Genomic DNA, 17,214 nt, shown 5'->3' with positions numbered 1-17,214 from the left:
AGCCCCTTATCATAAATAACCGAGTTCCAGGTTCCTCCAATTAAAACTTGTCCACCAACAACATTCCCAAATACCTGTTCCTCCTAACTCCTTAAAACCCTCTAATTGTAAGCCATCAGGGATTGGAATTTTAATAGATAACAACTTACCTTGCTGAGTGCTCTGCAAAATAAAGCAACTCTCATTTCTCTACTGTAAAACTCAGTGTTCAGTATCTGGCTCTGTGCACTAAACCGAGGGACTTTATGACTTTGAATAAATTTAATTTTAAATCTCAGCTCTAGAAATCCTCTCTCTCTCTCTGCTCCTCAGAGACCTAGCTTCCCCCACTCCCTCATCACCCCCAACCCCCAATAATCAGCAATCCCCGAAGCAGCAGAAAATGGTAGCCTGGACCTGACTAATCCTGACTAATAATGGTCACATGGACTGGACCTCAGGCAGGCTAAAGATAACATCTTTACCTAAATTATGTTTCAGCTCCTGAGCCTTAAGGTGGAATGACCCCCTGGCTACTTTCCCATGAGGCCAAATAGAGGGACAGTAGAGTAGACCTCAGAGATGCCCTCAAGACTTGAAGAAATGATTTATTACTCTTTTCTCACCTCCAACCAATCAGCTCCCAACATGACCCGAGACCCCAAAGCCACCATGTCTTGTGATCTAGGTGCTCAGGTTATTCAAAAGTATCACACTTTCAACAGTAAAGTGAACTACCAAAGGTAGTCTAATCCCCAGGGAGACTGTTGCCATTCCACAGCACACTTACTCAACTAGCACGGTTGTTAAGATGCATTACTTCCCATCCTATCTGCCCTGGTCCACTGTTTGCCAGCTGTGGAACCTTAGACAAGTTTCTTAATCATTTACAAATTATAAAAAACATTTAGCACAATGCATAGGACATGGTCAGCATTCTGAAAATGCTATTTGTATGGGAATAAATCTATCTTTTTTCCTCTACCCTTCTAAACTCTTGACTAGACTACCTGTAACAAAAGACAGGTTAACAAGAGAGAAGCATACAAATTTATTCAATACAAGTTTTGTGTGACATGGGAGCCTTCATTAGAAAATGAAGACACGAAGAAATGGTTACACCTGAGTATTTTCACGCTAGGTTTGAAGAGTTTCAAGTTGTTAAAGAGAAAACCACAGGCCCAAAATGGCATTACTCGAGCAAAAAGTCCACGATATCAAACTTAGATTTAATACCTGATCCAATTGCAGTTTCAACCTCTCCCATAAGCATAATCTTAATCAACCAGTCTGAAATGTTCTGGTCAAGCACCAGTAGGGTAAGTAGTCCCTTGGGCCATCTGCATCTCCCACAGAAAGAAGAGTCAATCTGCATGATAAAAACCCTTCTTATTTTCTTCCCCCAAAGAAAGAAGTCCTGGCCCCAAAGTAATCTTTTCTTTTCTTTTGTTAATAGCTCCCTTGCCCCAGCCTTCTTCGTGTAAAAATCTTCCATTTTGCAGTGCCCTCAGCAGTCCCCCAGATCTGTCTCTTGCTTTAATAGTGTTTGCACAGAACTGACCCAGGGATGTCCCTTCTTCCAGCCTCTGACCACCCTCTAATCTCTTTTCCAGTCGCAACCTTTGGAACATTCTCAGTCATCCTTGGCCTCCAAGACCAGTCAACACTGTTTTGAGATTAATTCCTTATTGCTGAACAACCATGAGCTCTCAAATCCATCAGTATTCCACCGAGGTGAAGGCTGCCCTCGACCACCTGGTTAACCTGCATTTGCAGGCCTCCTGCACTTAACTCTCTCTACGCTTCTATTTCAACTGGAGGATATGGCTCCGGAAGGCGTGGGCCACTTCTTCCGCAAGTCGGCCAAGGAGAAATGTGAGGGCGCCTGGGGTCTCTTGAAGATGCAAAACCAGCGCAGTCGTGCCCTCTTCCAGGACCTGCAGAAGCCTTCATAGATGAGTGGGGTAAAACTCAGGATGCCATGGAAGCCTCCATGGTCATGGAGAAGAACCTGAACCAGGCCCTTTTGGATCTGCGTGCCTTGGGTTCTGCCCACACAGATCCTCCATCTTTGTGACTTCCTGGAGAGCCACTTCCTAGATGAGAGGGTGAAATTCATCAAGTAGATGGGCGAACATCTGACTAACTCTGCAGGCTGGCTGGCCCCCAGGCTGGGCTGGGTGAGTATCTCTTCAAAAGGCTCACCCTCAAGCATGACTAAAAGCCTCTGAAGCCCAGAGTCTTTTGAGGGGCCCCTCTGCAACCCCCTGGTGTCGGCCGTGTGCCTGATCCTCTTCCTGCAACCAACAGGTAGTCTTCTAATCACTCTGGAGCTCTCTCTCATGCTTTGGACAAAAGCGATAAAAATAAAGCTTTTTGCACCAAAAAAAAAAAAAAAAAAAAAAATCCAATTTGTACAACTTTTGGAGCACACTTCCAGTTGCTAGATGGGACACTGCTTGATTCGTGAATCACTTAATAAAGCCAATTAGATCTTTACATTTACTCAGTTGAATTTTTTTTTTGTTAAATCTTGGAAAAATAAGACAGGACAAAGAGTAAGAGCTAAGTATAGTAAACTGGGGAAAGCAGAGCAAAATCATTCAGATTCTACTCAGTGTCCCTTTTCCTTCAGAGAAAAGAATGTCTTTTCCTCCGAGTTAGGGAGGGCACCTCTCACAAGATTTTATGGCCTGTTTCAGGTAAAGGTCAGAAAGTCTTTCTCTCACTTGCCATTTCCCAAATTCTTTCAGGTTGATATATCCAGTAGGTGCCGAATTTTAAGACTGTGCATACTGAACTCTATCACATTCTTATTTTTTCTCTCTTGTTCAGAAAATCATTTGTGGTGTGGACTCATGGGTATAACAAAATAGGTTAGGAAAAGAGCACAGGTTCCAAAAAGATCTGAATAGAAACAATTTAAGGCGGGGGACTATGTTCATTTTATCTGATTATTTTAGCACAAGTGGGAGTTGGAATTTGAATGATCTGGATTCTTATCCTCTTCCTCATTTTATATTTGCTGTGAGCCAAGTTATATTTCCAAAATAGATCATCAGAGTGCCTTTATAATTGTTTCCATACCAAGAGGCATTTAATTCACATTTGAAAACCCACAAGAATGTGGCTTCCTTTTAAAACAGGAAAAGGTCACCAGAGGGCACTCCTATTCTGTACAGGGAAAGGGACGCCCCAGGACAATCCCTGAACAGCTTCTAGAAGAACAATAATCCTCTAAGAATTGCGGCACTTTGTAATCTCCCTCTCTCCTGCCTAGCTTTGAAGGAAGGTCATGATGTCATCGAGGAAGCATCTCAAGCATGTTTACTGCACTTTTATGCAGTCACAGTATGCAGTTACTCAATCACAATAATGTAGAAGGTCTTGTTATTTAGGATACCTCCAACAGCAACTACTTTTCTGATGTCTCTCACTTTCCTCTGGTATTCAAGTTACTGGCTATCTATGTCCCTCTCCTACCCAATCGCCATGCTCTCAACATCCACACTGATATGAGATTTAATACAGAAGCCTTGCTCTTTCTTGACCAATGACCCAGGCACCACTCTGCTTTGCCGAAAGCTTTAAACATCTGTAACATTTCCACCTTTCATTTCACCAACTGCTCTTCATCATGTGCTCTGCCTACACAACCTTTAGCTTTCTGTTTCTCACACTCCCTCATTCTCAACAAACCTGCCCATTGTGACATTTTCCCATTTTCTGAGCCTGTTCAATTATACATGATTTTGCTTGCCTCCACCTCCTGCTTAAACCACTGGTTAACCATTTCCACTAAGTATAGCATTAATGTTCTAAATACTTCTCTTTTGTCAATTCTCAGCTTTGGGTAATTCCTACCACCTTTAGAGCAAGAGGAGAAAGATTCAGATATATTACCATATTTTATACAGCACATCACAAAATCCGATATGCATAATCCTAAATCATCAAAATATCAAACTCAAGAATATCTTGGCAAAAAATAGCTAATGGTTCCAGTGAACTAGAGTTTTATAAAACTAGTTCTTACTTAAAAGTTTATTATATATCTGAAGTTTTTATACCTCTGTGAATGGAATTGCACTTCACAATTTTCTTTCATTTTACCCTTATAAGCTTTATCTTTTATATTTAAATAGCGATAAGTTAGTTTTATCATCAAACTCCAAGCTTGAAGTTATTCAAACCGGGCACTGAGATTCCTTTAATGTTTCTTAATGTATGTTTAATGTTTCACACTAAAGACACTACTAAAGAACCAAATAAACAGTGGTATAATTCTATGGATTAATTAGATTAGGAGATTATATTTCAAATTAGTTTGTTTTTATTGAATAATGTATTTCTGAGCTATATGTAGAATTTATTCACTTCAAAATAAATTTAGTTAATGTCATTAATTTAGTGTATTAAAAACATAATAAAATTTGGTGATTTGAGTAATAAAATACTTTTATAGAGTAATAGCACTAATTATATCCAAAATTTAAAAAATCCAAGTAGTCATAAATTTTCTTTAATAATCTAAATTATTTCCTAAAATGTACTTTCAAATTAAGAACATTTAATAATTGTCCTAATTAAGATACTTCTTCTGTCAAATAACTAAAAATTCTAGTTCGAATTGGTGTGAAAAATAAAGAAATTCATTAACTCACACAACAGTAAATCTAGAAATATGGTAGGCTGATTAAAAGACCCAACAATGCCATCAAGTACCCAGGTTCTTTACATTTTTTATGCCATTATTAATGCATATGTTTTGCCCTCAAGCTAGATCTCCTTGCTAACCAAAGATAACCATAACCCCTGTAGCCATTTCAAGCCTCCATTCCAGAGAGGACCGATATCAAGAGCCAACATATGTCTTCTCATCCAATGTCCCCTTTCTAAGTATCAAAAAATTATTTCTACCCCACTTCCTTCCTCTCCAATCCTGTCTTTTAGAAAGTTACAAGTACTATTAAGACCATAGTATATGTGTGTGTATGTATGTGTGTTTTTCAACATTCAAAATTGAAAGATACTAGATGTTCATGGAAGTAATGATATTACTGTTTCCTATCTAAGTTCAAAGGCCCTCTTAGAGTGTGAAATAGAGTGCATTCTCCAATTTTTTGTGACTCCAATTAAATGTTGGTTAGATCTGGACAAATGAAAAAAAATAAAAATAAGACAGTATTTTTATTTTTAATAAATAAGATGTTTTTAAACATATTAACACAGTTAAAGTTCATAAACTCCTATATGCAATTACTAATGATTATGATGATCAACATGAAGACAGAAAGGAGAAATATCTCTGCAATTCCAAAATTCACAAGTTGTTCTGTTAAACAATTTACATGGTTCATGCCTCCTTGCCTTTACCAACTGCTCTATCTTAAACTTTTCCCCTTCATTGCCTGCCTAACTCATCTTCATTTCTTGTCCAGGAATCGCCTCCACACTTTTTTTCCAGACACTGATTCCCTTCACATTGATGAATAAACCCCACTCCTACTCCTTCAACATCCTCTCCACTGTAGCACAGAATTACAGGCAATAACGAGTTCTATTTAAGTCAATTTAAGTTAATTCGAGATGTCTCTGTTGCCTACTACTAAAAAGGACACACAATTACAAAACAAAAACAAGTGGTGTTCAATAAATATTTATTAAATTCAACTGGATCACATCAAACTCCCTCTATTTGTTGACTCACAATTTAAACATAGTTACATTTTCCAGAATGAGAAAAGGTGGGGCGGGGAGGGGAGGAGGTGCAATTTTTGTAACAACTTAAAAGAAAATAAGTATCATATTGAATAAAGATGTCCCAAAGAAAGATTCTATCAAGTCATAAAACATTGTTCTTTAAAGCCTCATCTGCACTATTCTAGGAAATAGTTCCAAATTTATCATGTGTCCTAGTCTACTTAATTTAAGCAATTAAGCCTATGACAATTCAGATGTTATAAATTTAGTAGTGGTTCTTCCTTTTAAAAAGAATGACAATATTAGCAATATAATAGTTCTTACTAGTTTGCTATTAAGAATTGTAAAGGCTTTTCTCATATACGTCCAGAATCACAACACATGCATTAAAACAGAAAGAATAATTCACAAAATTTCAAAACAATATCTACCCTTATTATAAAGTAATGCTATTTTATAGATCTGAAATGTCAATAGACTTTGCCATTTCAGATGGCATTTAAAGAATTTCAAAGACAACTCATTACTCAAACGTGACTCTCTAACAATTCTCTCAAACTTATTTTGCTAGACTACACCACATAAGCTGCAGCATCCTCTTACTAACTACACTCAACTGAAATTAATTCAGTTATACAATTGTTCTTTACAATAAGCTAAACTTTCTCAATATTTATGCCTACTGCCAGCAACGATGAGGATTTATGTTAGAAGAGATTTTTATGATTGTAATAGTGCAGATCCTCAAGGAGGTAATAGGAAATTTCCACCATCAGTTAAAATTCTGTATTTACTATAAAGTTCCTCAACGGCATACATAAATTAAACAGATACAGAGAATAACACATGCCTGTTGACCCTTCAAAACATTTTACAAAGTATTTTGTCTTCTTAAGTAAAATTCTTACCAGTACTTAACCAACCGATGCTTTAACTCACCCAAGTGGAAATCTGAATATATGAACCTATTTGCTGTTAAAATTTTACTTTAAAACATGGCACTCTCCCGATGGTTGTAAATAGCTATGAGAGAAATCTAGAGGCTAAAATCAAGTTTATTCTCTTATATCAACTTTTAATTATCCTGAATTTGGAGATTTGCTACCACAGCACAGATGGTTCTATTTACTTTTTTTTAAAACTAAAATGCTATCTAAAATCAGAATCATATCACTTAGCACAAACTAAGTGACAAGGAGATGATAACTAAGGAGAGCTTAGTTATCATTTGATGAAATATTATATAACTATTTGAAAATGTTATACAGCCAAATCCTTAATGATTCAGTTAGAAAGTTATTTATGCTCTAAGTTTTCTTCTACTAAACCTCTCAAACAGCTGTGTTTTGGTCATTTAAATAACTATCATCATTTCTACAAGAGAGCGGACTACAGACTGAGCCCAGATCATTCAATCTGCTCTTCGTTGGTAACCCTGGCAGAGCTTAAGTTCCCTGAAATTCTTTGGTAAATGTTTCAGGAAACAGGTCAGTGATAACATCTGATAATTTTAAGAAAAAGCTATACAATAGCAAGAAAACACTAGATTTCCACACAATTAGTACTTTACAGTACTGTATAAAATTACCAGTAGTATTTACATTTGCCTGGTTCTACTTAAGAAAAACAGAAAAGGCCTCTGTAAGGGTTCAGAGCTATTCACCCCAAAGTGTGCTTCTGTGGTATGGGATTGTTCTGAGCTCAAGGAAATTAGTTTCAGGAGCAAGAGAACTTTAACTACTTGAACTACTTAGAAGAACTCTAATTAGGAACCTCGCCCATAATAAGAGATTATCAGAGATAACCTCTGTTGACTTGTCCCTCAGATAAGACAAACTTCTGTTTGCTTAAGCATCTGCTCTTCTCATCATCCTGCAATGACCTTTCGAAGCCCCCTTACCTCACCCTTAGCTCAGAATGACTTACATACCCATGTTCTCTTTCTATCTCTGAATCTCTCATGTATGCAGGGTTCCCATACCTATGTATGTATTAGATTTTGTTATTTTCTTTTGTTAATCTCTCATGCCTATTTGATTATTAGATCAGCCAGAAGAACCTTAAGGGTGGAGGAAAGTTTGTCCCTCCCCCTCACCTCTATGATTATGTTATCGTCAGAGTCATTAACCAAGAATGCGGGTAACATCTTTCCAACTACTTTTCTCTAACTTTACAAGTATAAATAAAAGTCTAAAAACTCCGTTATAATTTGAAAACCAAAATGTCTTTTCAAGGATCTCTAGCAACCATAATCTAGAAAATACTTTAATGTTTAAAATTGGCTCCGAAATGTCAAGAGCAAGAGAGAAAATTGGGGGGAGTCATCAAAGGCATGTAAGTTTCTAAGTTGTATTCTGAATTTCCCTTTAGAAGGTGTGTGATGAAGATAATGTGTACGTGTACCTATACAACATTAATAGCAAAAAACAAACATGAAATGAAGGTAGCCGTTACTATCTAGAAATGCCCTTTTAGGTGGACTTTAGAAACTATATATATATACACACAGTGTTATTCAAAACTCTTTTAAAACTTCATATTAATCTTTGCAATGTAGCACAAAATACAGTGGCAATCACAATTATTACATAAGTTCACATTCATATTATGGGAGCAAAGTGGAGAAGCCTTTCCAAAATTATCCTTAACTACACAATATTGAAATATGAGACAAATTAAAAAAACAGAAAATTAAGATTTTTTTCTCCTGTACAATATTTGATTCGATTAACTGTCTTCCCATGAAAGCATTATTAGGGTGGCTGAAAATACTTTCTTAGCATAAAACAAACATAAAACTAGCAAATAACAGAACTTAAAAAAAGTATAAGCACTGTTTTCTAAGCCTAACTCTGAGACACTGACTTTTAGCCATTATCTATGAAAATAAAGGCTTAATTTCAATTTCATAGCCCTCCTGTTTGGAAACAATGCAATTTCTCTGTTGAAAGTTTATACTGTTTTTCCTCTTCCAATCTGAATATATTTAAGCTCCCGCAGAAACAAGTTTAAGTTTCCTGATCTCTAAATGCATTAAGACACACACTATTAGATCATTAGATCTACTAGCCTCTAACATGTTTAGAGACCAGGGCTCATGGCAGCCATGCAGTTGGTTCCTGAAATTACTTTTGAATTCGTTATTACATTCAAATAAAGTAACTTTTTTTTCCTTTAGAGGTTTTAGAAAACAAATTGCAATTTTGCAGAATGGGTCACAAAGAGTTCTGCTAAGCAAAATTTAAATAAAAATTACCTAACATTCAGCAATGGAAATTAAGGTTTTAAGATTTTTAACTTAAAGTTAAAAGCAAGATTGGATATTTTATATTAAGATTACTCTAATACATCCTTGAACAGTCAGTCACTTGTTCTTTGACTTATTCAAAAAATTATCTATTTTGTTAATATGACCATAAATTCAACTATTATTTCCTGTATACACCTACTTTTTATAAATTCACTATTAATGATAAGGTGAAGTCTAAAGATAAAAGTTGTAATTAAGTATTTTACTAAAATATTTTATTCTTCAAACTATTCACCTGAATAGTAGTTCCCCTTATCTGTGGTTTCATTTTCTGCTGTTTTATTTACCCTCAGTCCACCACAGTCTGAAAATATTAAATGGAAAATTCCAGATATTTTGAGAGAGAGGGAGACCACATTACATAACTTTTATTACAGTATATTATAATAATTGTTCAATTTTACTATTAGTTATTGTTGTTAATCTCTTACTGTGCCTAATTTATAAAATAACTTTATCATAAGCAGGGATGTATAGGTAAAAACATAGTATATATAGGGTTCAATACTATATGGGGTTTCAGGCATCCACTGGGTGTCTTGGAATTTATCCCCCACGGATGAAGGAAGACTACTATATTTATTCTGTTTTCTTTCTCTAACACATTGATTTATACACCTGAGAAGGAGTTAAGTTAAATATCCATGAGTACAGCATAGTACATTAAGCTACAGAAATAGTTTAATTGACATGTCAAATGAAAAATTAAATATTTCACTATCATCATGCATGGATCAACACTTAACCAGTTCATACGTTACAGATGACAATAAATTATATGTTGGTAAAATGTTTAAGAAGTAAAATATATGCACGAAATCAAAGTGTTCAGAAGTGCAGTGCTGAGATTGAATTCAAGGCTGATGGTTTCTGGGACATAAAAAGTATGCAACAAATAATGGTTGAATCAATTAATCAATGGCTCTTAAATCTACTGTGTAAACTCTTACGGAAGTCATTGTGGCCACCGGGAAAAGAAAGTTTGTTTGTACATCCTAAATGTATTTTAGTCTCTCAAGTGTTACTTCCAAGAAGGGAGCCAAATTCTGCAAATATATCTGGTAACTTCTCATAATGACAAACTTGAGCTGAACTCAAAAACAACCAGTCCTAAGTATAAATATAAACTGAAATAAAAATAAATGAATTTGCTGATTGATCTTTTCTCTAGATGACTCAGCTTTAACCATAACAAAATCTCACCTAATAGTCTCAAAAATTAAAGTTTATGATTAAACTACAACTATGATTAAAATGAAAAAGCAGTAATTTTTATAAATTAAATACAGATATATCACTACTATATGTGTGTTCTAGATATAAATATTACTATGTTACCGCTATAATCTCAAGTAAATCAACTGAGAAACCCTGTGACCTTTATGGCTAAAAACATATTAACATAATTTCATCTCTTTAATGATCACATTAAAAGTTGTAATTATATAAAGGAAAGTTTCTTTACTTTGCAAGTGGAAAAACTGAAATCATAGTCAGGGAAAACATGTTGCCAAGGGTGATTCACAAAATCAACCTCAGAGAGCAAGCTGATAATTCACAATCTCAAACTCACCCATCCAAAGGAAATACAAACCATGTTAGTGCTTTTTTACCATTCAATGCCCAAACACACAATAGTAGACCTATGTCCCTGGAAAAAAAAAAAAAGGTAGATATATGACACATGAACAATTTTAATGCATAAAAGTAGGATCTGAATTGCAGATAAAGCTCTGAGTTCCTGGCTAGTCTGGAACTTAGAAAGCAGCAGGGCTTTTAGTATTGGGCAAATATGTGTGAAATACTGAGATCACTCAAGTTCTACTTCTTCAAGTGAAAGAGCAAGATCTGTTTATTGGGATCACTTTTGACAAATACAAGGAAGACATGCTGGAAACGTTTTTCGCTTTAATTCCATGACCCAAATCCGTACCTTTTGAGAAATACCTAATTGAATTATTCAATTTAGGTGGAAAACCACCTGCTCAAAGCCCAAGTCTTTAGTTCTTACCCGCTATGAAAACAAAGAAGGTCAAGACCAAGGGACTGAAGCTGCAGCAAGCCTAGTCCACCTTGAGGAGGCAAATAGCAAAGTGTGAACATATGCAAAATATGATTAGCACGAGCAGCATCGGGCTATTCATTCCACTGCAACACAAATAAGGATCAGACTACTCTTGGAGCACTTCTTTCAATCTCCTGTCATATCCAACTACACTCTATGCTTAGTTTATTTTTTTGCCAAGAAGACTGATCTTAGTCAATCACATAGGAATTTTCACTGCAAAAGAAACCCCTTGTTTAAACCCAAGAACAACCAACAGTTCCTTTCCAATTATCCCCCTGCAACTCCTTCATTCTCTTTCATGCCTGGCTACTGTGCTCAGTCCAGTATGGCATCTGGCCAGGTTCTTCTCTTCTTTCCTTGTCAGTCATAAAAACTTGGAAAACACTCCTGGACAGCTCAAGGAGACCTTTTAATTATGCAATAAGGCAGTACCTTAGCCTGTTGGCTGTTTCCAGCAAGGCTTGTAGTCGCCAGAGACATCACTCTCCCAATTGGTGGGTTTTCTAGCAAGGCTACTTGTTTATGTGGGGGAAGGAGGGTAAGACTGGTAGAGAAATGAGGTGATCTGCAAAGCTGAAAATTTTTCAACTCTGACCTCCCAATATTCACTCTATCTCATTACCGCGCCTTTAGCACCTAATCACTCATCTGATAACACAGACACAAAAATATTAGCATGGCGGTCTCCTACTAGTCCTAGAAATTATCAAATGGTATCAAAACTACAATATTCTCCAAAAACTGTTATCTTCAAGTGTTGGTTAAACATATTTTAAAAAACAGGTCCCAAAATAAATTTATTAAATCCTTCCTAATTGACTGCATTATACTTTGTCAAGCTAGCAAACTGAAACAGTGCGTGTAAATGTCTGACGCAAGTGAAAGTAAGGACAGTTTAGTTGGGAAAAACTGCCAGGACCCAGGAAGGGGTACCTTGACTGCCAGCCTGCATTTACTCGTGGTTTGTCCAATGTACTAAGTGGACTCGCTAAGCGCAACACCAGCTACATCTTCTTTACTCTGCCCTGGTGCCCTAGTTCAAGCTGCCGCATCCAGCTTCCTGTTCAAGTCCCATTCAACATTGTAAACACATTCCAAGAAAACCAGCCTTCCCCGAGTTCCCTCCCGCACACAGGGAAGTCAGCGCAACAGCCAAGGAACCACAGGGAAGAACCGATCGCGCTGGGTTCTGATCCATGTAGTTAGTCAATCCACAGGAAGAAGGACCTAGGCAAGAGAGCTTGGCTACCGGACCAAGAGCCCAGGGTCTCATCATCCTGCCGCGCTGTGCGCCCCTCTAATGCAGCGCGCGCCAGGAGTTTCTCGACCCACCCAGCCAAAGGGAACCACGCGGGCGCCGCCCGAGAGTTGGGGCCCTCCCAGCCCAGGGCTTTAAAGAATCCTCGACCGCGCCTGCGAGCTTCGCTTCTCCCCGCCCCCATGCCCACACTCTCTCCCGGAGCCAACAAAAGGGAGGTTACGCTAGAAGTTTCGCCCCTGGGTCGCCTTGCTGTTGACCCAGAGATGACTTGCCTGCTCAGTCCAGCCGATCCACGCGCCCTCAGCCTTACTGATCCACGGGCGCCCTCCCGCTCCGCTCCGGCTCCTGCCCCGCGGGACCAAAGTTACCACAAAGGACTACAGGAGGCTCCAGGAGTCCGGAGCCAGCTGTGTCCCCGACCTCGTGAGGCGCCCCTGTCGTCCCTGAAACACTGCCGTAGTAGTCGTCAACAGGTCTTAGCCTCTTTCGTGCCGGACGACATCCGGAGCCTTTCACTGTCCTAATTTTTGCAACCTGCCCGGCGGCCGCCCCGGTGCCGCGCAGCCCCTCTCCCTCCCTCCCCAGCACCCGCGGCGGTGCTAACCACCGCCTGCCGCCTCTCAAAATGTCACTTTAAAAGAGACTGCACTCTACCTGGCGGAAAGCTGGGCTGGTAGCCAAGGAAGACCCCAGACAGATCGCAGTCTCTCGGTACCTTACTGACTGATGCAGTCGGGTCAGGCTTGGGGCAGGGGCGTGGAGAACTGCGGTGTCCTCAGAGCCGGGAGATCTCCTCTCCAGCACAGCCGCGGCGACGTTTCCGTGGCGGATGGGGAAAGTTTCTGTACGTCAATGTGGTGCTGGACTTGGGACCCTCTGACTCCGGACCCCTCTCTCTTCGCCCTCGTTTCTCTCTTCTTCCTCTTCCTAATCGGCTGGAGCCAAAACTGGCGCTGGTGGCGGCTAGGGCTGGAGGCTCGGGACTCCGGATCGCTCCCCGCTGGGAAAGCGGGGCTCCCCCTCTCGGCCAGAAGGCAACTCTCCCAGACTCCGGCTGGCGCACTTCTGGCGGTCTCCTAGGACACTTCCACACCGGACGCCAGTGTTCAAGCTCGCTGACTTTCTTCAATCTCTGATAGTCGTTTACTATGGCCTGGTATCTGGCGCTAGCACGCAAGACCCAAGGGGGCGGGTTAGGGTGGGGGTGGGGAGGAGTGGAATGTGACAGAAACCCGACTGCAGTAAGAGAGGCCTTACCTTACCCTGCTTTTAACCCGGACAGAAGCAAAAACACAGTTCCCCACACCCCCACCTCTGGTCCCCAGCCGAGTTTACTTTTGAACCTCGTCCCTGAAGCCCTGGTTCAGGACTATTTTCCTTCCCTTATCTCTATGTGTTTCCTAACAATTTTGAAACACCTCTGCTGCTTAACAGTAATAAAAAGTGTCAAAAGAAGCACACACATGACTACGATTAGAATGCCCTCTTTACAGCCTTTATCAAGAAAGCATTAATAACAGTTGTTGCCGCTGCTCAGAGGACACCTCTGTAAACATTTTTCCTTTATTTTTTCTCATTTCTTTAAACTCGGCCTGAATCTCTGCACTTCGTTATGCCTTTAAAAAAGAAAAAAGAAACCTGCCTCAACCACCAGATCATGTTCATTTGCTCCATTCAGATATTTGCCCCTGAATTGAAGACTTCTGTAAAGGCTCTAGGGAAAAAGCAACAAACAATTCTTAAAATCTCTGTATGAGAAGACCGGCCAGGAGAAGGAAGAGTATCTTCATATAAGAGATCCTTAGTGGATAAGAGGAACTTTAACTAAAGTTTTATGAGACGCTGCTCAGAATTTAATTTACTAAATTTCAAGTTGAATGTGCAAATGTATGGATAAAGGGAATTTTTAAAAAGCATTTTGCAAGGCTAGCAAATACAATGTGTTACAGTGGAACCCAGGGTTTAGAATCAGACAAGCCAGATTCCTTTCCAGACTCCATACTTACTCATTCTGTGCCCTAGGACACTCAATGCAATTACAACTGCCAGAAGGAATTATATAATGGAACTCGCAGAGTCACGGTCACATTTACAGGAGCTGGAATAGTGTCAGGCAGAAAAGGTACTCAATAAATATTTGGTTCTTACATCTCACTCTGCTTGACTGTAATTAGAAGAAGATGGCTCTGGAAATTTTCCCCAAAGACCTTTTTAACTGAATCAATTTTCTTCTCCCTGATGCTTTTTCCATTTAAAAAGATACAGCATCACAATTTTTGAAATAGGAACTAAGTTTAGGGATCATCTAACTCTAGCCAAACTCCCTTATTTTGAATACAAGGCAACTGAAGTCCAAGAATCTTAACTGACTTTCCCCAAACCTCACTGGTTAGGAATTGCTAAAGTTAGGGCCAGAAATCAGGCCTCTTCACACTTGGCAGAATCCTCTTTTAACTATATTTTCCTCTTTATCACAAGTCAAGTACACAGTAAAATAATTACATTGAAAACATTAATCTGACGACCATACTAGTTGCTTTTTTTGTGCATGACCTTTGATAATGGAGAAAATGAAATGGAATAAGCATTGCCAAAAGAGTCACTTAGAGTGGAGAGGGTATTAAGGAAGTAAGGTTTACATACATGTTGTGCCTCAGTTGTCAGAGCTACTAAGTTGTTAAACCTGTTAATAAACTCAGCTCAAGGATGAGGCATAAACATTCAGGAACAACAACGTCTAAATGGGCGTATATGGACTTAACTTCCTTCCCTGTAGTTTCTGTCCTTTGCATATTGGAACCAACCAATCCTCGTTAACTTAGCCAGCAATCCTTCATTTGCATTTGAAAGAATTACATTTTGTGGTTTTTGCTTTTAGAAACCCTGCTTTTCTTTGTCCTCCCCAGAACACAGTTTGGGCTGCTACCTTAATCTGCATGCCTTTTGTTCTTCATTATAGCCTGAACCTTGTATTTGGTGAACACCTTTAAACAATTAATTTATAAACAACTGCTAAGAAATAAATGATGCCACTTTAGGTGATCCCTTGGTATCAACATAATTATAAAAATAAATCAAATGGTAGCCCAATATTCAGGAATAAGGAATAATTACATTACATAATTACATATATGTGTTTTTTAACACAATTCTTAAAAATTCTGATAGAAATCTCTAGACTCCCAAGAATACATCAATAAACCACTAGTATATCTATAGATTCTACTTTGAGAAACACTAGATTAGTTTTCAATATGCTACTACAGCTCCACTTGGACAACTTCAGAGCATGAGAATAAATTAGACTGCAAAGAGTATGAACAAATGGAAAATTTTGTAACATAATGTACTTATTTCTTATTCATTTGCCTCTGATATCTTTAAACAGAAGTTTTTCTAAACTCTTTCTCACCTTACTCAATACTGAAAATCATTTGGACTTTTATATAACTCCCAGGTTCTCAGAGATAAGACCCTACATCCTCCTTCTAAGTAAGTGTTCTCTATCACTCCAGCTTCCCCCTGAATTAGCCACTAAAATAATTTCTTGAAGGTATTTCATAACCTTTTCTTTAAGTTCTATGCTTCCTTTCCATAAGACTTGGAAGTTTCCAAAAATAGAAAAAATTATAGCTATAAAGTATGTCCACCATGGATGGATAAATGGGGATGCATGAATCCCCATAACCATCTTTTCCCAATCATTGCATACATTGCTAAAGATTAATCGTTTTTATATTTTCTTCCAGTATTTACAATCTTTCAACTTGCTATTCTCTAATTTTTATCAATTGACTTTTGATATGAATTGCTCTATAAAATGACTTAAAAGTATAAAAATCTCAAGGATGTCAGAACTAAGTTTTTAAAAACACTAAAACCAAATAGAATAAGATTTAAAATCAGATTTATGGCATGCCCCAGGAACTGAAGAAGGGCGATGCCAGGGAGAAGGGTTGCAGAGGCCCTGGCAGGGCACTCCCATTAAAATATGCCTTAATCTACCGATAGCAAATGCTCAGATTTCGATTTGAAAATTCTTCACATTCATCATAGGTGCATATGGACTGAGATAGAGACTCAGCAGCCTTCCAATATTTTTTAAATTAATTTTCCGGCTCAAGCCAGTTAGAAGTTTCTCTTACTTGAACTAAAGGAATGTTGACTAAAACAGACAACCACTTGTTATTTATGTTGAGAATAACAATTTTATTGCTGATTGTTACAAAAATACACAAAAATATACTAACATGCTTGTTGTTTAGCTCTCTATTACTGCAAACCCATCACTTAAAGTATTTGACAATATTTTTTAAAAAGGAAATAACAACCAAGACAGAATTCAAAATCACAGTTGTGTGAATTAAAAAGTGGCATATTTCCTTTTCTCATGTGCAACAATGGCCAAATAACCCTTGAGTTCCTAAGTGGATATGGGTTCTAATGTTAATAAGTGCTACATTCATTTCGATCTTCCATCATTTTATCTCTCATTCTATTTTGGTCCTTCTGATTAAGAACGCGAAACATACTCAGCGCCCCCCCCCAAAAAAAAATGAAGAGGAGGAAAACAAAAATAAATAAATATCGCTTGTGTTTCCACTACCAAAAATACCATTGCTAACATTTGCTCTATACCCTCCAAGTATTGTTGAGGTCTCTGAGAGACTCTCTAATAAATAACATCCCTTGTTTATGCCTAGGTTGGAAATAAATTGAGAAATAACACAAAATTAAAAATAGAAGCTAAAATATTATTTGTATTATTGACAGAGACCTGGTTTGAATTGGTAGATCTAAAGATGAACAACCAAAATAGCAGCCTCGGTCACATGCCTCCCTACCTAGGAGGAGACAGTGTCTTTGGAAAAGGAGTTAAATTGTGTTTTCTGA

General features: G+C 38.2%; 1 protein-coding gene across 12 annotated transcripts in view; it reads right to left on the bottom strand.

Annotated features, from left to right (window-relative positions):
- The window catches only part of GULP1 (GULP, engulfment adaptor PTB domain containing 1), a 206,306-nt gene extending 192,823 nt beyond the window's left edge, over positions 1-13,483 (bottom strand). For 7 of the 12 annotated variants that reach the window (XM_025039383.1, XM_025039385.1, XM_015596407.2 and 4 more), the window contains exon 1: positions 12,976-13,483. The gene's annotated coding sequence lies outside the window, so the exon portion shown is untranslated. The remainder of the gene's footprint in view (positions 1-12,975) is intronic. The other 5 variants (XM_025039386.1, XM_015596415.2, XM_015596416.2 and 2 more) reach the window with 3 other exon arrangements.
- Between the last annotated feature and the right edge of the window lie 3,731 nt (positions 13,484-17,214).

The sequence above is a fragment of the Pteropus alecto genome, unplaced genomic scaffold (assembly GCF_000325575.1).
Source record: "Pteropus alecto unplaced genomic scaffold, ASM32557v1 scaffold3, whole genome shotgun sequence".
NCBI lineage: Eukaryota > Metazoa > Chordata > Mammalia > Chiroptera > Pteropodidae > Pteropus > Pteropus alecto.
Note: the sequence above shows the minus strand (reverse complement) of the source record. Positions and strands in the feature narration are given on the sequence as shown.